Source organism: Grus americana, chromosome Z, assembly GCF_028858705.1.
Source record: "Grus americana isolate bGruAme1 chromosome Z, bGruAme1.mat, whole genome shotgun sequence".
In the NCBI taxonomy this organism is placed as follows: Eukaryota; Metazoa; Chordata; class Aves; order Gruiformes; family Gruidae; genus Grus; species Grus americana.
The window spans coordinates 60,882,959-60,906,430 of NC_072891.1; positions in this window are offsets into that span (position 1 = coordinate 60,882,959).

The following is a 23,472-nucleotide window of genomic DNA, read 5'->3' on the forward strand; positions in this document are numbered from 1 at the left end:
AGCAAACCTACCTAGTGCAAGTAACAGGAAATATTTACTATACCAGTGTGGTGGGTTGACCCTGGCTGGAGGCCAGGTGCCCACCAGAGCCGCTCTATCACTCCCCTCATTCACTAAACAGGGGAGAAAAGGCATAACGAAATGCTTGTAGGTCGAGATAAGGACAGGGAGAGATCACTCACTAATTATCGTCACGAGCAAAACAGACCAAACTTAGAGAGGGAATTCATCTAATTTATTACTAGGCAAAACAGAGTAGAGGAATGAGAAAATAAACTCAACTCTTAAAACACTTCCCCCCACCCCTCCCATCTTCCCGGGCTCAACTTCACTCCTGGCTTCAACCTTCCCCCCCTCAGCGGCACAGGGGGACGGGGAATGGGGGTTACGGTCAGTTCATCACACGGTGTTTCTGCCGCCTCTTCATCCTCAGGGGGAGGACTCCTCTCATCCTTCCCCTGCTCCAGCATGGAGTCCCTCTCATGGGGTGCAGACCTTCAGGAGCAAACTGCTCCAGCGTGGGGTCCCCCACGGGGCCACAAGTCCTGCCAGCAAACCTGCCCTGGCATGGGCTCCCCTCTTCACGGGTCCACCGGTCCGGCCTGGAACTTGCTCCAACGTGGGCTTCCCACGGGCCTCAGCCTCCTTCAGGTGCCTCCACCTGCTCTGGCATGGGGTCCTCCACGGGCTGCAGGTGGAATCTCTACACCCCCTCATCCTTCCTCCATGGGCTGCAGGGGGACAGCCTGCTTCACCATGGTCTTCACCACGGGCTGCAGGGGGATCTCTGCTCCGGCGCCTGGAGCTCCTCCTCCCCCTCCATCTGCACTGACCTTGGTGTCTGCAGAGTTTCTTACATCTTCTCACTCCTCTCTCCAGCTGCAAAAGCTCTCTCTCTCTAAGTGTTTTTCTTCTTCTTAAATATGTTATCACAGAGGCTCTGATTGGCTTGGCCTTGGCCAGCGGCGGGCCCGTCTTAGAGCCGGCTGGCATTGGCTCTATCAGACACAGGGGGAGCTTCTAGCAGCTTTTCACAGAAGCCACCCCTGTAGCCCCCCTGCTACCAAAACCCTGCCACGCAAACCCAACACAACCAGTTGATCCTCTGACAAGTTAATAATTTCAAATTCGTTTATCTACAAAGAGAATGGGAACATTAGTTATGAGGTAATTAAGAGGTTAAAGACCCTGTGCTCATCAAACAACATGAATACATTTCAAGGTCAGGAAAGAGTAAGACCATTAATAACAAATGCATGCTTTTAGATTATGTCCACTTTCATGTTGCTACATGACTAGATTTGGAAGTGTAAGCTCACTGGGAAGTAGGACATTACAACTGCGGTACTTGTAAACTAGGAGACAATAAATTAAAAAATGAGAAAAAGCTATTTTAAATTTTTATTTCAAAAGTTTTTTCAAAGCCATAATACATTATATAAAAGTAAGATTATCTCAGGTCTGATCCTCTGTCTGTTAGGAAAAATGTTGAAATGAATAATATCGCAAAATGGGAAGATCCAGAGAATTAGCACTGCTGATCCAAAATTTTTTTGGAACTTACTGTTAGTATAAACTCTCCAGCAGAAGGTGAAGATCTATCTAACATGAAGAAGACCTTATCTTGATTCTTCTTTTAAGCCAATCAAAAACTCATAAAACCAAGCTGTAGTTATTTAAACAAAAAATGCATCTAGGTAACAGTGATTTTCCTTCATAAAGTCATATGGATTTAATGGAACTCTCAGTGCAAAAATATAAATAGACAGACAGACGGATAGATTGTTTTTGGAAGCTTCAGCTCAGAAATATTTTCCATTGTGCTAAGATTAAATTTTATTTCAAAATTTTAGTTGTTACTACATTGCTTCAATTATTTCAGTACTGATTTGTAGCTTGATAGCAACAGCACATAATATTATGAGTTTCAATGGTTTAAAAGTTTGAGGAGGAAATTAAGCTCTTGCTAAACTAATTAGAAAACCTGCTTTCAATATGTTACCAAAGTGACTGCAGGCTAGTAAAAAAGATATCAAAACCAGATGCTACTACAATAGCCTTATTATATATATAACACATACTGAGCTGATACTCACTCGTACTCAATGATTATAAAATAATGTGCAAATTATTAAACACATGAATGAAAATACCCATAAAATTAAGGGTCAGATGAAATGGAGACAATTATAAAATATGTAGTGAAATTAATCCCAGCATTAATAGGTCTGCATAGCTATTTGCACACAGGCATTTGCACTTAACTGACACACCTGTAGATGCCTAATAGATCACAGTGCAAACGTCTAAACTTAATGTCACTGAATGGCATTTATGGCTATTACAACAGGTCTGAACTACAGAACTGCAAGCACATGGGAGAGTGGAATCCGTGTTGTAGTAAACAAAGGTACTTGTAACAGACTAAAAAAGTATGAATCAGAAAGACAGAGAGAACAGCTAGATAATTTTTTATTTTCTTTGATGTATGTGAAGTGTCTTTTCCCATTATACTTTGACTCTTTTTAGATGTTTTAAAATGAAATTTCTTTGGAAACTATCTGAACACCATAGAATCATCAAATCATAGAATGGTTTGTGTCAGAAGGGACCTTAAAGACAATCCAGTTCCACCCCCCTGGCGTGGGCAGAAACACCTTCCACTAGACCAGGTTGCTCATAACCCCAACCAACTTGACCCTGAACACATTGGAGAGATGCTGCAGTCCTCTGATCATCTTTGTGATCCTAGAGCTGACTGCAGTACTCCAGATGGGGTCTTATGAGAGCGGAGTAGATGGGGAGAATCACATCCCTCAACTTGCTGGTCACACTTCTTTTGATGCAGCCCAGGATATGGTTGGCTCATGTTGAGTTTCTCATCAACTAACACCCCCAAGTCCTTCTCCTCAGGGCTGCTCTCACTCCATTCTCCACCCAGCCTGTAGTTGTGCTTGGGATTGCCTTGACCCATGTGCAGGACCTTGCACTTGGCCTTGTTGAACTTCATGCGGTTTGTATGGGCCCACCTTTCAATCCTGTCAAGGTCCCTCTGGATGGCATCCCTTCCCTCCAGTGTGTCAACCGCGCCACACAGCTTGGTGTTGTTGGCAAACTTGCTGAGGGTGCACTTGATCCTGCTGTCAATGTCTCCACAAAGATCTTAACAGCGCCAGTCCTTTGAGGAGCGCCACTCATCACTGGTCTCCTCTTGGACATTGACCTCTTGACAGCAACTCTTTGAGTGCGACCATCCAGCCAATTCCTTATCCAGTGAGTGGTCCACCTGTCAAACCCATTTCTCTGCAATTTAGAGACAAGGATGTTGTATGGGACAGTGAGATTTGTATTTCACCAGTTTTCAGTTCCTGTCTGGTCAAGGTTCCTTTGCATATTAGTTGAAGAAGTTGTACTGTCACCTGTATGCTACCTCTTTTTTAAGGCTGAAGCAGCTTTCTTTGGGAATATTGTCTTTTTTTTACTTCCGTAAAGGGCTCAGCATCTCAGGACCCAGTAGATATAAAACAAATTAATGACAGCTACCAGATAAATGTTTATAAATAAAACTGTGTTTTAGAAAGCTAAAGTTTAGTCTTTTTCTAACGCCGTCTTCAAAGCTTATTTCCTTCTCTTGCTCTTCCTTCCTCTATAAATATGCTATTCTTCCTATGATGTTGACATCTAGCTTAATTTAAAGGTTATATTTAGGTTTAAAACTATTTTTAAATTTATTTATATAGCCAAAGAACTGGAAGACCAAAGTGTGAACTTTATAGGCCATTTTAAGGAAAAATAACCAGTAACTGAGTACAAATACTTAGGAAGTAAACAACCATGAGGGAAGTTATCTTTGCCTATTGATTTAACTTTATAAATAATACCATAAAGACACCTAAATCTCTACATTAAACAACATCAGAAAGAAAAGATTGTCAAAAATAGTCACAGAAAGGTTTCAAGTCTCTGGTTGATATGTAAGTTTGCATTGGAAACTGTGGATCATACTAAATGACAATCTTCATTGATAGTGTTTTCCTACAATGTTGTAAATCATTACATAACATTGCTATTCTTCTGATTCAGAGCCTCTCAAAATGTCTTCCTTCCCCTAAATTCTAGGAGCAATTTTTAAATTCTGATTATTTTACACAAGATCTGAATTACATGATAGAGTCTTAATCATAGTAAATTTTACTTTCTATTGAATCTCATTGCAATATAGGAGTCCAGACCTGATTTTTCCCCTTTAAATTACAAGGTATTTTGAAGAAAACTTTCATCTGCAAAGATTTGACACTTTTCATTTAGCACTCATGATTTTTCAACCTTAAATATAGTTGATGTTGATATTTCCAAAGTATCTGCCTGATAGTTCCACTTAAGTGAAAAACCATCATAATTTATTCCTTATAATGCACACAGAAGCCAAGATCTGCAAGGTCTCCTAAATGGCCATAATCAGATACCAGTGGAAAAAACCAGGAGCTAGTTCTTTCCCCACCCTCTTATTCTCTCCCAATCTGTAGCTACTTTCATCTCAGAGGATACATGAGCCTAACATGACTTCTCTGTCCTTAGTAAGCTCCACTGGATTTTTGTTCCTTGAACTTGCCTAGGCTTTTCTGGAAACTTTGTTCACAGCCACCTTTGGAAAGAATTATTTGGCATCATGCTTCCTGCGATGCAAAGGTGCTTTCTTTTGTGTTCAGTCTGTTTTCATGCTGGGTTCCACTAGCTTTATGTGATATAGGTACTGTAAAAGCCAAGACAAGTTGTAATATTTTGTGACAGCGCCCTGCCAGACATTAGAATTTTATTATTTCTAAGGAATGATTAATTTAAATGACTAATGGATGGAGAAGCAGACCCACCACAGGCTGCTGAGGAGCACCGCACTAGGAACAGATCATAGCACTAATAAAGACAGACTTAATCACCAGGCATATTTGCTCACTCCCTAGATCCTTAGTGAACTAAAACCTCTTTGGGAGTACTCATTTAAGTTATAATTAAGCTTTAATTGAATACAGCCAAAGCCCTTTGGGAATTTTTCCATTTACTTTAATTGATCGTCAGCATAGTTCTCTATGTCTGTATGATAATGCCTGAATTTCAATTTTTCTGGTGACTCATCCACCTTTAGTTGAACTTTGACTCAGCAAGGCAGTTTCCAGACTGTAAGAAAAGAACAGAGCCGTGATACTACAGCACCAAGATTCAGTTTATAAATAAGACAGGACTGTAGAGACTACAACAGTGGCAAAGGTCGGAGTATACAAAGCATAAGGTATGTGTATCTAGAGTACCTGTGACTGTGATCTACTGGCCAGACTTTATCTTAGTAAGGACATTTAGAGCTTTAATATCAAACTACAGTAAAACTTATTGATAAATATTTTGTGCATAACCATAAAGTTGTAAAGCCACCTGGGGTTTTTAACAGTGTACTGTTTGTGTAAGAAAGGGATATCTGAAAAATATCTTTGAATTGGCTCCAGTATAGCTCCAATCTGTCACTGTTCTTAAGGAAAGAGCAGACCAAATAGAATATCTACCCATAGGCAAAAAATAGTGTATTTTTTTGTGTGCAGATCTTCCTGTAGTATAATTTCTTTTACTGCACAGATATGAGAGCTTGATCATACTGATTTTGTTTGATTCTGGTGATGCAACCCTGTAGTAGTGATAAGAGATAGAGTTCTTAACATTATTCTGCTTTATCTTTTCCTGCATTGCTGACATAACTTTCAACAGCCATGTGAGATATACTAATTAAGAAATGAAGTTAGCTGTCATGTCAGTATCACAACCTGAAGAATAACAGTGGAATTCAAGATATCAAATGTTTAATTACTTGTTTAAAATATCCCTCTTTGTATTACTATGTTTCACATTCTTTTCTCTGATTTCCTGCTGCCACTGGTTGATGTATTGCCCCAAAAAAAGACTCTTGTTCTCATGTAAACCAAGTCCTTCAATACAGTGTGATACGAAAGGCGTATTGATCCTCACATGCAAAGAGGAAAATCTAATTAAACCCCGATAACGTGTTCATCACTGACTCTCTGCAGACAGTGCCTATCTTCTCTGTTCCAGTGGAGCTAAGGTTTGGTGGCTTTAAAGGTCAGAATATAGTAAGATCATGGAGATTGAAATGCTTGTCCGAAAGACTTACCAAATATCATTAACCAATAAATGCACTCATCTGACTCAGAAATTGAATGAGTGGAGAAATTTGCTCCTGGCATGTCAGTTCTATGCCCAGATCCAAGATGGATTGTTTTTAAATACTTCTGCTACATATTCATGCTAAGATCTCACACCTCTGTTTTATGTTTATATTCATGCTAAGATCTCACATCTCTGTTCTAGTAAGCGAAAGAAATCTCTGTATTTTGCCAAAAAATCTTACAGAACGCTATCCCCAAACAATCTAGTATAGCAAAGTCTATCCTTTTGGCATTCCAGAATGATTTGCAACTAGAAGACAGACTTCAGCTCAAGCATGCAAGGTTCATGCCTCAAGATTTGTCAGCCTCAGAAAAAAAACATCACTAAAAAACCTCAACAAAAATGGTTCAGATAGGATGCCACAGAAGAGACACACAATAAGAGAGACAGTATTGGGAGGAAGGAGTTTTTTGTCACCACATGATTCAGTTCTAAGAGTCATGACAGTCTGCAACATAGAGTTCAGTAAAGAGAGCCAGTAAAGGAATAAAGGAAATTTAGAGGACAAAGTCAAGAAACAAGTTATGAGAAAATAAGAGTAGAGAGCAGGAGGGGGAGAGCTAACTGTCGAGGCTGCCTAAACACAAAAACCTCTTTAGGATCTTTAGAAGAGGAAAACACATTTCTGAATGCTATTTTTCTTTTTCTGCCACAGATAGGGAGGGCTGCAAGTCATATATGAAATGATCAAGTGTATTTCATTTTTAAGGTTCTGCTGCAAAGCTGTTGCTACTATATTTTATAGTGCTTCCTTTTTTTTTTTTCTTAGAAGACTAGACAGTCCAATTTAGATAATAAGAATGTTCCCTTTGAAACGGTAACAATCATATATTACGTGGCCTGAGGTATAGCAATATTTATTGTTTGTCTGTTTTCCTTTACAAGTTATTTTAAAATTCATTTTTTTTGTATCATGCTAATTGTATCGGGTCTGGCTGAGATGGAGTTAATTCTCCCCACAGCAGCCCTCATGGTGCTGTGCTGTGTATTGGTAGCTAGCAAGGTGTTTTGGCTACTACTGAGCAGTGCCGGCACACATCAAGGCTGTCTCTCCAACATTTCTTTCCCCCCCTCAGCAGCAGGCTGGGGGTGGGCAAGATCCTGGGAGGGGACACAGCCAGGACAGCTGACCCAAACAGACCAAAGGGATATTCCATACCATATGACGTCTGCTCAGCAATAAGAAACTGAGAGATAGGGGGAGGAACAGGGTGGGGGCATTCGGGTTTTTTTTACATTTGTCTTCCAGAGTAAGGAGTACATATACTGAAGCCCTACTTCCCAGGAAGTGGCTGGACATCACCTGCTGATGGGAAGTAGAGAATAATCTTTTGCTTTTTGCTTTGCTTCCATGCATGGCTGTTTGCTTTAGCTACATTAAACTGCCTTTATCTTGACCCACAAGTTTGGGGTTGTTTTTCCATCTTATTTGCTCCCCTCCCTGCCTTGCTGAGGAGGGGAGTGATAGAGCGGCTTGGTGGACACTTGGCGTCCAGCCAAGGGTAAACCACCACAGTCCTTTTTTTGGCACCCAACGTGGGGCACGACAACGGCAGTTTTGTATTAAGCGTGCTACAGCTATAGTAGTTATTAAGTTGCAAGCTCCTGTGCAGGTCACGGGGTTTGTTAGCTGTACTGCTTATCTCTATTTTGCTAAACTTAGGAACATGCTGATACAAACAATGGCTGCTCTGTGCTTTGGCCTGGTGTTGATGATCTTACTGTACTGGGGGAGCTATTTTGTGGGGAGGATAAAGGAACTTGGGAGTATGCTAGTACAAACAATGGTTATGTGCACGGCCCTGGCATCGTTGCTATTGCTGTGCTGGGGGAGCTATCTTGTGGAGATGACGGGGGAATACATCTGTCTCTCTCTCTACCCGGGTTTGATGTGGATGGTTTTATTATGCAGGCTCCCAAGGTCCTTGTTCACCCTTATGTAAGCTCTTTAATATTACTAATTAATACTGCTGGCATATTACGGGCATTGTGGAATTTGGCTTTGTCCTGGTTTAAGGGGAGACAACTTTTGAGTGAGGCAATACTGAAACGTGCCCTGAGGCAGCCGGTCCCTGGGTGGCAGGGTGTGTGGAAGGATTTGGGCAGGTTCCTAGGGCGATTATCACCTCCTATAGCCTGGGACTTCACACCTGAACAGGCAAGCAATCCCAGCAAACTGACACGCCACCTAACAGAAGGGTGCCTTGCCTACCCCAATGAAAACCAACAGCTTCTAGCACTGTACTGGGGCCTGGCCTGTGCCTATCGAGCCACAGTGCAGTACTCTCAGAGGACTGTGGTTCAGGAAGGCACCCAAACTGCAGCTGAGGACACCGTGGCTGAGACAGGGACACAAACAATAACAACTACAGTAATTACCCCAGTAGTAAAAAAGAAACAGTGGACCAGGAGGTCAACAGGTCCATATGATCAATTAGTAAGGGAGCAGGAGAGGTTTGATCAGGAAGCTGGTCCTTCAGCAAAGAAGTGGGAGGAAGGAGTGACAGAAATCAGACAAGAAGCAGAAACTACCCGGTCTCTGACCTCATCCGAACTTTGAGAGATGCGGAAAGATTACAGTCGCCAGCCTGGTGAGCGGATTGCTGCCCGGCTGCTTCAATGCTGGGATAATGGGGCCGACAGTCAGCAACTGGAAGGCAGGGAAGCCCAACAGCTGGGATCCCTTGCTAGAAACCAAGGAATTGAGAGGGGAGTTGGAAAAGAGACAGCAATTTGCAGTCTCTGGAGACGGCTCCTCTCAAGTGTGAGGGCAAGATACCCATTCAAGGAAGATCTTGTGAAGTCCCCAGGAAAGTGGACCACCACAGATAAAGGCATCCAGTACCTGAGAGAACTAGCAGTGTTGGAAGTCATCTATAATGATCTAGATGATGATGAGGTTTCCAAAGATCCAGCGGATGTCCTGTGCCCACGGGAGGGGTTTGCATGGCAAAGTTTTGGTAGCGGGGGGGGGCAGGGCTACAAGGGTGGCTTCTGTGAGAAGCTGCTAGAAGCTTCCCCTGTGTCTGATAGAGCCAATGCCAGCCAGCTCCAAGACGGACCTGCCCCTGGCCAAGGCCAAGCCAATCAGCACCTCTGTGATAACATATTTAAGAAGGGAAAAACAGTTACAGGAGCTTTTGCAGCCGGAGAGAGGAGTGAGAAGATGTAAGAAACTCTGCAGACACCAAGGTCAGTGCAGAAGGAGGGGGAGGAGGTGCTCCAGGCGCCAGAGCAGAGATCCCCCTGCAGCCCGTGGTGAAGACCATGGTGAAGCAGGCTGTCCCCCTGCAGCCCATGGAGGAAGGATGAGGGGGTGTAGAGATTCCACCTGCAGCCCGTGGAGGACCCCATGCCAGAGCAGGTGGAGGCACCTGAAGGAGGCTGAGGCCCGTGGGAAGCCCGTGCTGGAGCAAGTTCCTGGCAGGACCTGTGGACCTGTGGAGAGAGGAGCCCACGCCAGGGCAGGTTTGCTGGCAGGACTTGTGACCCTGTGGGGGACCCACGCTGGAGCAGTCTGCTCCTGAAGGTCTGCACCCCATGGGAGAGACCCACGCTGGAGCAGTTCGTGAAGGACTGCCTCCCGTGAGAGGGACTCCATGCTGGAGCAGGGGAAGGATGAGAGGAGTCCTCCCCCTGAGGATGAAGAAGCAGCAGAAACACCGTGTGATGAACTGACCGTAACCCCCATTCCCCATTCCCCTGTGCCTCTGGCGGGGCGGGGCGGGGAGGGAGGTGCGGAAGTTGAAGCTGGGCGTGAAGTTGAGCCCGGGAAGATGGGAGGGGTGGGGGGAGGTCTTTTAAGATTTGATTTTATTTCTCATTCCTCTACTCTGTTTTGCTTAGTAATAAATTAGATGAATTCCCTCTCTAAGTTTGGTCTGTTTTGCTCATGATGATAATTAGTGAGTGATCTCTCCCTGTCCTTATCTTGACCCATAAGCTTTTTGTTATACTTTTTCTCTCCTGTCTAGTTAAGGAGGGGGAGTGAGAGAGCGGTTCTGGTGGGCACCTGGCCCCCAGCCAGGGTCAACCCACCACACTAATGAATAAGGTTTCAGTGGTTAATAGCAGAGATGGAAACGTAGCATAATATATAGTGCTATAGACACACTGGAGTTTTCTTCAAACTCTTTCTTACTTATTTTATGGAAGAGTTGTACAGAGGGTGAAACTTTATCAGTTGTACCCAGGACAGTTATAGCATAATTGTCAGTCACTACTCACCCTGCCCACATGGAAATCAATATGCTTTTTAAATTATCTGTTTCTAATCACATTGGTTTGGACTAAAATCCAAAAGATATTCTTCTTTCTCTAATTTCTCCTAGTTCTCAGCTTTTGTCTTCTCTGACAGCAAAATGGTGGTGGTGTTTTGCTCTCCATAACTTTCCATTTATCTGTTTTCTCATTTACACTTATTATCTTTTGAAGTCTTACTGACCAAAATGAACTTGTATATACTCTTCTTAATGTACTTTGTGGCCAGGAACCTTTTAAAATTTCTAAAGAAGAAAGAAGCCAAAGAACTTAATGAGATTTAAGTATTTTCCCAAATTATGATTATACTGCTTATTTTTTTGGCCTTAACAACAACATGTATTTTTTTCTTTAATGCCTTTATAAATTGGCCTGGTATATATATCAGCCTTTAGAAAAAGCTATGAAAGATTCACTTGGATTATTTTCATAACTGCTATAAAAAATCCTGGATTCTTAGAACTCAGACATGTTTTGCTGGTTTCAGGTGATGTATATGCATATGTTCATATTCCTCAAATATGAAATCTTGTGAAGACAGCCAGAATTTGTCCCTGTGAAACAGCATTAAACTTCTCAGAAACAATGCTTTCTTTCAATGCTGGAAAAAAACTGTTTATGAAGTTCAGACATTATAACTCACTCATCACTATAATACCCAACTACCTGTTCTGTAATTTAATGTTAAATAATCTGAAGTTATACCGCATGATTAGCCTATTGTAGCAAATGTGCAAAATTTAGAATTTTTTTTTTTTTAAGTCAGGTCTCATATATATTCTGTTGAGAGTAAACACCTGACTGGAATGTCAGTATTATGAAAAAGAGCAAAAAGGCCAGAATATACATGAAACTTGAAAAGCTGACAGGTAACCCTATTTATTGGCATTCCTGCATGATGTTTGGTATTTTGGCATACTGCTAGTACACATGTGGAGAGCATTTCAACAGCTGTTGAGAGTTAGTTATCCTGACCCCAGTGCTGCTCCCAATCAGTTGTTGGCAGTTTCAGTACGTGCAGCTATTTTTGTCCTCCAAGCACAATGGTAAACCTGATACTGTCTTTTTCTGGCACAAGCCTTCACTAGCTAATAGAGCTATGGTCTAGCAGCATAAACCATAACAAGTTATGGCTGATTAAATATGTAAGGAAAACAAATATTTACACAAAACAGCTACATACCAAACCGAACTTTTGGACACAGGAGGATTCAGCACCTGGCACCACAGGGATGAGCATCTCTCTTACTGCAAACAGTTGTACAGAAAATGTGCATGTCTCAGTCTTTGCCACAGCTGCTTATGCTTGTGGCACTAATATAAAATCATTAATAGGTTCTCTGCCTTCAGGGAGCTAGTGTGATGGTGCTCCACTACCCTGCTCAGTCTCCCTGCTTTGAAATATCTCTGGTGAGATGGATCAGAAGTACAGATCACTCTAGCCTGACACCATGCTCAGGTAGTCCCTGGCTAGAGTACAGTCTAAAAGGTATATAGAAATTTTAAGTAGAGGTCTGACTTGTCTCTGATTTCATACTATGCCTATGTGGTCCATCTCGATATATCACTTCATCATAAGGAAGATGAAAACTGTTCAGCACTGAAAACCACAACTACAGAAAATGTGAAGACATTTACTGATTACATTTAACATTACTGTTTACCTGATGCAAGGTGGAAATAAGCTATGCAACAGTATTAATCAGCATATTTTTTTCTTCTGGGTGCATCCCTAAGGACTGTTACTACCCTCAACTGCTGATACAACTTTTCTGAAATAGCAGGATTTTATACCTGTATATATTGTGTTGTACACATGTGAATGCTAATTTTGAGTATGAATAACTTCTTCATTGTTCTGACCAAGTTCCCAAGTATGTAATTGTCCTGGTTTCAGCTGAGAGGGTTAATTTTCTTCATAGTAGCTAGCATGGGGCTATGTTTTGGACTTGTGCTGGAGGCAGTGTTGATAATATAGAGATGTTTTTGTTATATGGACATATTGTTGAGCAGTGCTTACACAGAGTCAAGGCCTTTTCTGCTTCTCACACTGCCCTGCCAGCGGGATGGCTGGGGGGTCTACAAGGAGTTGGGAAGAGACACAGACAAGACAGCTGACCCAAACTGGCTAAAGGGATATTCCGTACCGTATGACGTCATGCTCACTTTATAAAAGGCTGGGGGAAGGAGAGGGACTGGGGGGGGCTGGCAGCATTGGGACTGATGGCATTTGTCTTCCCAAGTTACTGTTACACGTGACAGAGCCCTGCTTTCCTGGAGATGGCTGAGCACCTGCCTGCCCATGGGAAGTGGTGAATGAATTCCTTGCTTTGCTTTGCTTGTGCGTGCGGCTTTTGGTTTACCTATTAAACTGTCTTTACCTCAACCCACGAGTTTTCTCACTTTCACTCTTCCAATTCTCTCCTCCATCCCAATGCGGGGGTGTGAGTGAGCAGCTGCTGGCTGAGGTAAAACCACAACAGTAATATTTACCTTGTTCTGGAGAACATCTTGCATTTCTAACTGTATTTTATCTTTCCTAGTTCTCTAGGAAGTAGCTTAATGGACCACCAGAGTTTTGGGCCTGTGTTTCCTGCCAGAATGAAGAGCTTGATTCAGAAAAATATTATGCTTATGTCTACAGTGAGAAGGTTTAACACTCAATATATCTTGCTGGTAAACCACTGAATTGCTTTTTCTCCAGACTCTCAGTACTCTGTAAAGAGCTGTAAGGCTCAATTTCAGGCTCCCATTCCTTGTCTAAGCTTCCTGAGGTTCTACAAGCACACTGCATTGCTCACTGTGTTCTAATGTCCCTACACACACCTAATGATGCCAATGATGTAACATGGACATTTAAAGTTTGGAGACTGAAAGTACTCATTAATAGTCCAATTGGTTCATCATCTTTATGTTGCTAGTTTAAGAATTACAAGCTAAGTATTAGAAGACTATGGAAAAAAAGTGCTAAAATATGTATGGTTTCAACAAAATTGGGTGCAGTTAGTCATCAATTTGCATCTAGTATAAAAAATTCCGGGTAGAGAAGGAACAAGCCTGATGATACGGCTTGAATGGAACAGACATGAATAAAACTGACAAGGAAACAGGAAGAGAAACTAAAGAATGAGTGATATTGAAGCATGAGGACAAACACTTAGGACTGGGACAAAGTAAGCCACTGAAGAAAAAGTTTGGTTAGACTGGCAAGAAGGGAATGAGAGTACTTGGACAACCAGAGAATACTGGATTGAAATAGGGAACACAACAGTAAAGTGACTTCTAAATAAAGCAATTTTTACAATGGAAATGAGAAGATATTAGCAAATTCTAAATATATTATGTGAGAGAATCTGCAGATTACAGATATCTGATCTTTCAGATAGGTTGAGATCCTCTCAAATACTCCAGTTTTCAGAACAGACAGATAGCTTTGTCAATGCTGGAAAGAAGTTAAAAAACAAAAAAAGGTAAGGAGAATATATCAGATATATTGGTATGGTTTGACTTTATTTATAAATACCTACCAGAAGAGAAAGAGTTAGCAATGGGCCATGGTTGAATATTAACAAGACATTGAGTAGAAATCAATACACAGCATGTCTGTACTATGATCAGCTCCTAGACGTATACCTTGATTAACATATATGACTTAAAATTACCTAAACCCAATGGAATTAATGTTGTGAAAACGTAATCTCAGTAACTTCCTCATTTTATAGAAAGTGTTAGATAAAGATTTACTAGAGATTTTTAAACTACCTCTCCTGTTTTCTTTCTGTCATATTGATGGATTTGGTTTTGATTGGCAAAAAATATAATTTCCTTTTACAGAATTCAGGAAGATACCCTTATTGCAGGTCTGCTTGCCTGATAATAAACATGGTTTGTACAAAGGAAGAGAAAATTATGTTAAAGTCTAAATAACACTAGGTGGTTCAGCCTCCTGTCTAGAGTAAAACAAAATTGTATTCTGTCCAAGCAACAATCGATCTAGCTATCAGATACTGCAAGGTTAAAGAATCTTGACTTTTCTAATAACATTTGCCATACAGGTAATGTAAGTGGTGAGCTATATTGGGAAAGCCAAAAGAGTGCAACAAAGCCCTTTTAATACTTTCCTATGAGTTTATTTAGAAGAAGTAATAACAATAACAATAACAATAACAATAACAATAGTTTTAAGTTATTTGGTTTACCATCAACTTGGACAAGTTGCAAGAAAAGAGCTCTCTTTCAGCCTGAATACAAGCAATTGTCCTAAATTGGGACCTGGTCACTGCATTGATTTGGCTTATGTGAGATTTGACAAAATGAGTTTGCTGCTCTCAGTGATAGAAGAACAGCCTTACTTGTAATTTTTATATATAAATATATATATATGTGATAGTTAGATAGATTAGATAGACAGACAGACGGATTACTTGGGGGGAGTGGGGGGAGGTGGTGGGGAAGGTTGAAACTCACGAAACCCAGACTTGTAGCAGCAAGTTTGATTTAAAAAATTGAATCAGAATGTCACAGAATAACTACTTAATGGATAAAATGTAGATTTACCCTCAGGTATAGAGCACCTTGTTCTATGGTTCATCAGAGGAATTGTCCAGTTGACCAGTAACACAGCAGCTAGCTATGTTAGCTACTTAAAACCAGGCAGAGCATTCAGAAAAAAATAAAACTGAAAACTATTGTAGTTATGCTAAGCATTTAAATTTAAACACATAATGAACATAAAAAAAAAAATGAAGAAAGATGCTTAGAAAGTACAAAATTGTCTGGGGAACAAAAATCTAAAGTGCAAATGTGCATCAATCTAATGTCTTAAGTATTTATTTGAACAATGTTTATGTTCATTTTCCTCTAAACTTTCTGCCTAAAAGGTATTCATACTCAGTCACAGGAAAGGAAATCCACAGTTGTTCTCCAAAGCAGGGATTCTTATTTATAAATTCTTGTTTATTTGAAATGATCACAAATCCATCTGTCATGACTAATAATGAGTATGTCCCACAGACAATATGGAAGATTCTGTAAGCAAAGATTGAATTGTACTCCCATGTGGAGATAGAAAACAATTTGTTGATGTAACTTAAAGCAATGATCTAGATGGTTTAAAAGTCATAGAGATGATATGGAGATACATCTTTATGAAAGAAATGTCTTAGTGGCAGATGGTGCAACACTGTTTCTCAGAAAAGACAGGAAGCAATGGCTGACACTTCACCTCTTCACCAAGCAAAATGAGAGCAGAGCAGTTCATCAGAAGCTAGCTTATCGAATAGTTTATTGGAAGCAAGTAGGAGTGTTTTGTGTTGGAAAAGATCTTAACACAGAATGGCAGTTACTGAGATATACTCTTAAGCTGCTTGCTCCTCCTGTCTCTTTCAGTGTGATTTCCCACTGTTGACTCCTGATCTTCCCTCTGAAGAACTCGGGGTGGGGGGGGATGGGGAGGGAACTCTTCATTTCATCTAAATGGAGCTTGAAGTGCATTTAAATTCCTAAGACTGCTCCTCACCTGGCAGGTTGCTTCTGCTGGAGGGCAAATTGGTCATAAGAGATATGGGGCAGCCCTGGGATAAAAACCCAGAGGGATTTCTATAGAAAGTGGGCATTTTGTCACAGCTTTCCTGGAGAAAACAACAGGTTGGATTTCCTTTCTGAAGATGTCATGTAATTTGTCTCAATACCTATATTCCAAACTATCATCAGGATGAGGCAGAGCAATGGAGACAGGGTAAACACCTGATAGTTAAAGGTACATTAGGCAGCTCACCAATGTGGATTTCAGAGCATTGTCTACATTGTTGCATGCACATTTATAATTTAAGCAGCTCTTCCCCACTCTTGCTGCAATAAATCACATGAGCATTTCTTCATGGCTTGCCTTTAGCAGACCCAAGACAACGGAGCCCTAAACCACCTGTGTTAGTTACTAAAGAAGTGGCAGCTTTGAAGCTGCTCACAATGAAGGGATCATGCATAAAGCCACTGCCTTTACCTAACTCTGTATATAGGTGCCAGTTCCTACCTCCAGACAGCTATCTGGAGCACTGCAGTTGAATGAATGAATAAATACTTCTTTTTCTGTCCAATAAATACTAATCATACTTTAATTAAGACATCTATTTTTTTTTTCCAGACTGACACATCACTAGTCTCTTACACCTTTGCAGCAATGTTTAAGAAATCTCTAGTTTTCTAAGATATTAGAGTATCTCTAGTTCTTCTATTAGTCCTTGTCTTCTTTGTGATAAATGGCTTAATAGCCCTATTTCACTATTACACTTTAAAGTTTTGGAACATTGCTGGTACTCTACCAAGAAAGTTTCCTTTTACTTTGTAGAGAGCAGAGAAGAAATGAGAGTGAATAAAGAGGATTATTCACAAGCTTTTCAAAGTGGTAAGTAGAAAAAAACCACAGTATTTTTTAAATAATCATTTCTGAGCTGTCATCACTTTAGCAGTTAGGGAGAAATGATTTATTGTAATGTTAAAAATCTTCATCTATTAATATGGAAAAGAACTAAGAGAACACTAATTTCAGGAACTTAAACCTAGTAATAAAAACAATGAAAGTCATTAGAAAACCAGGAAATTGAATGAATTTCATTCTAATTGTCCTACAACCTCACTTATGTGTTTTAGGCAGAAGGATTAGCATAGTATATGATTGTGAAGAGATTTCACAAAGTAAAGAAACTCTGTGTTTAATCCAGAAAATGTATTTCACTCCATGGGTTTTTCATCTACCTTATTTTCTTCTGTTTATCCTACTGTTGGCCTTCACCTCTGATCAGAAGTACATACAAGTAACCATGTCTTGATTGGATTACAGTGGCTCTCTCCATGAATTAAGAACTGTGATGTTAACTATGTTGCCTGCAATCATTTTCCTGAAACTCATTCAGCTTCCTTCTGCTTTGGGGTTAGGTCTCGAATTTGTTTTGAAATGCATTTCTGTGATGGTGAGGATACATTTCATTGCAGCACCTGACCTCCATCAGTCACCATTACAAACCTAAATCAGTAAGTTTCATTCCTGACATTTCCTGCTCCCCTTGTAATTGTCACAGGAATGGACTCAAGCTGTGCTGTGCCCAGTTCTCATTACAGGCTTTGTCATGAGAAGATGAGACAACAGAATGTTTAGTTCCTTATTTACAGCTCAACCAAGTTTTTAAACAATACAGTGATCTGTATATATACACAATGGCAGTCTAAAGAGCTACACAGCTGTGTGCATTATTTACTTCTGAGAATAAGGCACCTAACCGCTCTAGTGCCTAAGTCTGAATAGATAATATTGTAAGTAACATTATACAGCTTTGGTAAACTGGTTCCTACGTAAAAGGTAGTTATGTATTTGTATGTTTAAATGCACAGTGGATTAGCTAGAAAGGAAAATAGGAATGACCAGCTAAAACTCACACAGATAATGTAGAGATCAAGAGGCTTTCTTTCTAGAAATTCTCATCTGTCGGTACTTTGGGGCATGAGAGCATTGCAGGTAAAACCAGAAAATTAAATGAAAACTAAATCTAAATCAAATTCTGAATTTATGTGATGTTGAAAATTCTTGTTACAGAAAACCTTCAGAACAGACCAAACATTTTCATTTCAAGAGGAAAAAACATGCTGATTTGGATAAATATTCTGTAAGAGATAGAGGGACCTTTTGTTTTTTGAGCACTCTGGTGTGTGCAGTTATGTCTAGACTGCAGAACCATGGTGAGAACCACAGTCCTTGTCCACTAGTTGTTCAGAACAGGGACCTGTTTAAAATATCTATTCTCTGGGTTTCATGTAAACATTTCCTTCTCTTGGAAATCAAGGAGCAGAGGAGGGAATTGTGCACACTAAGGCTGTGGCCGTAGCTTACAACCCGATCCAAGGAAAAAAAATTCAGGTCTTTTGGGACTCTTCAATATTCTCCACCTACAAGACCCTTTTCTTACTCATTTCTACTTGAAACCCCATCTTTCTCTCAACGTTACCTGTTTCCAACCATAATAACTCCTCAAACCTCACTAGCTACTGCCAGGTTTCCTGTCATGAACTGTGACTCATGGATACGGAGATCAGATAATCTCCTTAAATAAAATCTTTTTATTTCTAAAAGGAGTAACAAAAATTCAGAAATCAACAAACACCAGTTTATCTGCAGTATAATTTATTCAAAGGTTAACTATTTCTCCTTATTAATAATTCATGACAACTACCCAATCCTGCTTTTTTTCCTATAGTATAATTTCCTAACTGTTAGACTTCTTTTGCTATTCAAGCATTGAGCCTTGGCAAAACAGCTGGGTAAATTTATCCAAAGCCTGAAATTAGCTTTGTCACAGCTATTAGCTTGAGTGTTGTCCCACTTTACCAGATGCTTTATCTGGATCTATTGTATGGATTCACTTATTAGTTTTCTAACAACCCTGACAGTAATCTAAATAAATCATGCAAGAGTAAATGCCCAGATATACCAATATAACTCTACGGTTACCCAATAACTAGTATATATACAGAGTTAATGAATTCTCATTTATGTGCATCATGTTCTTCAATCTACCCCTGTAGGATTCATTGTACATAGTTGACATCCTCAGCATTTTCATTAGCAAGAAAGATGTCTCACTGGATTTGGATTATCTGACATTAAGCGTCATGAGATTTCAACCTGCCCAACAGTATCTACTCTTTACAGGTTGATATTCCTTCTTTTATCTGCAGAAAGCTTTAGTTTCAAAACCTGGTTAGCACAATTAAAGTGTGCCAGTTTCTTGTAGCCAGCACTATATGGCATGCCTATGCACTTAGTACCACATCCAGGTGCCTTGGAGTTCTTAGCCCAGATGAACTTGCTTGCAGCAGGGCAGACAGTGACCAGCTTTCAGCACTCCTGCAAAAAAGGCTCAGACTCGATAGTTCCAGATTCAGAACAATCTATACCCTTTTGTCACCGTGGTCCATATTTCTGGGATCTGCAATTAAAAGCAAAACGAAACAACTATAGAAAATGTTTTATCATCTAAATAAATAGACCTTCTTTATACATAAACGTGTCAATAGTATTTTAGAATGTTACATTGCATTCATGTGGGCTTTTTTACAGGGAGGTAATTTGAGTATTTGCCAAGAAATCCTTTATCTAATCTAGAGGCATCATCATTCCAGAACCAAATTTCTTCAGTTCCTTCATGTTAATTTATTGAAAACATACTTAGTTCCACCACAGATCTAGTATCTTAATCTTGATGAGCAAGATTTACCATTCATAAACAGTAAAATATGGCATTTCTACAGCAGTATTTACTGGTGGTGTTCAGAATATAATCTTCACAGAAGTAGATCAGATAGAAGAATTGTAGCCATTTTTAATGTTGGTTTTTTAAAGATATAATTTACCTCTTAATTCCTGTTATGTGCTTCAAACAAATGTAAGGAAGTCAGTGATAAGTCATCAGAACTCTTCATCACAGAGTTGTCAAAGGTTTTTGCAATGTAACGTTGGACCCCCAAAACATGTTAGCTATCTTGGCATTTAATTCAAGTTTGTTTTGAACATATTATTTGTAGATCTCATATAGAAGATTTAATTTTCTGCATGCAAAACACTAGTTGTCCAAACAAGTATAGAGAAGATAATTTGTTAAACTATATTAGGTCTAAAATATAAACTCTTCATATTGTGTCAGATACATTTTTCAAATTAATATAATAACCCTAAGGCATATGACTGGAATTCTGAGTCTTCCCTAATAACCCTTAGCAAGCGATTTTCAATACATAGGGGTTAAAAAAAAGAAAGAGGAAAAAAAATTGTTTCTGCAGCTAGCCATAAAAGAAATTCTATTAGATTTGTTGCAATTTCCAACAAATTTCTACTCATGACAGGACCACATTTGCATCCAGCATCCCTAGCTGGTTGCTATAAAAGTATGTGCAAAATATCAGGGTGTTCTTTAGCCACTAAAGGCTGTTTATTCACATTGATGTTATAAGATGATCCCCTTGGAGCTAGCTAAAATTATATTGTTTCTCAGTGTGATGCAGTACCTTTGGATAGGCCTCCTCATGTTCCACACAGCAGGTGTGAAAACATAAAACACCTCCTGCAAATACAAAATAGATTCTCTGTATTTCTTCTCAGTTGCAGAGTCCCATTTAATCACCTCAGCTAGTTACTCTGCCTTCATCAGCTGTGTTATCTGAGTTCTGAAAGTTTGCTTTAGGCCTTCCATCTTCCTACTTGAATAGCCCTATTTTTTTTCTAGTATTCTTTGTATTATAACTGAAAGAAAACATTTCCCACATAATGTGTGCTAGGGGTTGACTCAAAAGTTTCTCAGATTCATTCTGGCCTTTGGGATTTTCAAATAACAGCAAGCTTATCTCAAATTGTCACACACAGCTTGTGCAAACATCCCTGGGCATAATCAATTTCATTTATTAAAAACAATTCCAATCATTTCCAATTATAGGTCTCTGGAATCTATCTGACTAGATGATTATAATTCTTTGTTCTCATTTGTTTCTCATCTGTGAGCAGTTTGAAATGTCTGATTTTCTATTGAAAACAGGGCAGTGACCAGTGAAAACATCTGGGAGTACCTTAACAAAATCTAATTCTCTTAGGTTGTTTTACTAATACCCAGTCAATTAGGAAGTGGTGGATCTTTTTCATAATGAAATTCAACAGAAACATTTACAAGCTGCTATAGTCCAAAATTTTGTTCTTAAAACTAAGTTCAAGGAATTTAATTAATATCAGCTCCCTAAAATAATTAACTCAACCTTAAAAATAAGTGGCTGAAATTGATCAAACCTCCTCAGCTCTTGGAATTCAATGTTAATTTAGTAAAGGACATTTAGCATGAATTTCCTAGAGAGGGGTCATGTCAGCATTTCTTTGCATTGTGAATGTGCTTCTTTGAAATGGTATTCAAAGGAGAAGAACATTGCAAAGAAAATGAACTGTTTATTTCCCAAAAATTCCTACTGAATTTATTATCATATTTTAGCAATAAATAACAGTAAATAATATCTGACATTTATTAACTATAGAATCCCTTAGAACATTACCAATTTTGGAGCTTCTTAGACTTTTACAGAGCTGCACTAGAGGAGGAATTAAATTCCAGTTCATGCAAGAAGCAGTAATAGGAAGGCTTACAGCAGTGAGACCACATGTTAATCCATGTTCCTTCAGCAGAAAGCACTGTTATAAGGCCATGTTCCTCATGATCAAATCTTTGACTATAAGCTTATTCACTAAAGGAGACTGTAAGAGCACATATATTGATCTGTACAGATGTTCCAAGGACCTCTGTCAACCTTTTGAGGTGTATTTGGTCCCTATGTGCTTTAAGGAAATACCTGAAGTAAGGTACTCTGGTCTGAAAGACAGCTGGAAAGGCCATGTAAATAAAAGAGAAGGTGAAAGTTTTAGACATATTATCTCTCCTCCTTTTCAAGCCAGACATTACAGAATGGTATTATAGGGTGATATTGTCTGATCTTGTGTAAACAGGAATCACATATCCTGCAGCAACCCCACGTTGTATTAAAGTTCCATTTACATGTGGTTTTAAAAGTGATCGGATGTTTGAAGAGGTGGTAAATTTTTACATGTTGCCAATGTACAACAGTTTGCATCTTGTTACAGCAAATAACCACTTAGATGATGTTTTAATGACGTTTTCACTATCAGCTTCAATACATACTACTGATCCCTCTTATTTATTTACCCTTCATAAATCAAATCTGAAGTTAAAGAGTGATCACTGAAACCTCTAAACTATCTCTTTGTTATTCTTAGACTAAGAGGACTATGGAATAGGAAAGAGCAAGGTATTTATTCTCTCTCTCTCCTGTAGGCTTGATCTACTCTCATTAATTTGAAGTTAAAAAAATTGACAGGACAAAACTGGTGAGGACTGGACTTTACGATTCCAGTAGGAAGGCAGGGAGGTGAGGAATTTTTGTTTCCAAACAAAGGATTGTTTAGCAGTGAGGAGAAGTAGAAAAGTATTGTCCTGACAAAAAAAGGTAATTCAAAACAAAACAAAATGACAAAAACCCAAAATAAAACAAACAAAAACCAAACCAAAACTAAATCCACTAAATGCCCCCAAACAATGCATCTTCCAGAACCACGAAAATTTTGATTCAGAAGAGAATCTCAGAATATTTTTTGTATGAAGCTTGTATGAATCTTTGTATGAAGATTTTTTTTGTATGAATCTTTCATCTGAGGTTTATCTACATCACATTTATCAGGAAATGTGACAATAAGGGAAACAAACATTGCATTTCTCAAACTATCAAAATCATCAAGAGAATTGTAAGTTTTAAACACATCAGTACTTAACAAGTGAGCTTTGAGTTTAAATAGGAGAAAAAAATGACAATAACTATTAGGCTATTAGGGAAGTCAAGGATAAACTTTATTACTATTAACTTTCAAGTGTATTAGAATGAAAATATGGCTATGTCAATCAAAAAAAAAGGACAAAAAAAAGGACATTCAAAATACTTTTATGGTTTGAAAGGAAAAATCATAGGTGAAGAATTAAATGGATCTACTGAATTAGCCACTTCTGTAGAAAAAATAGTGGCAAAGCTCTAAACCTCTAAGTACTACTTCTATATCAAATGAACAATTTTCAAAGACAGGATTCCTGTGGGGTTTTTTTCCACCAGCACATCAGAAAAATAACCCTGAAACAAATGGACAGGAAAGAATGAGGTGGTTATAAATCAAAGACTGTCATCATCTGCACATTATTTAATGTAAGTTTTTTCCAGAGCCATAAGAGTTATTGTGAAGCTATGACATACAGATGCATACGTGGTACCTTGCTATGTGGCATGACGGGCAAATCCTCACTGTAGAGAGAGCTCCCTTTTTATACATTTGGCTCGGAAGGAAGGTTAGGGTAAAAGAACCATGACAAAGGGAGTGAAATCAGAAAGAACTTTTAT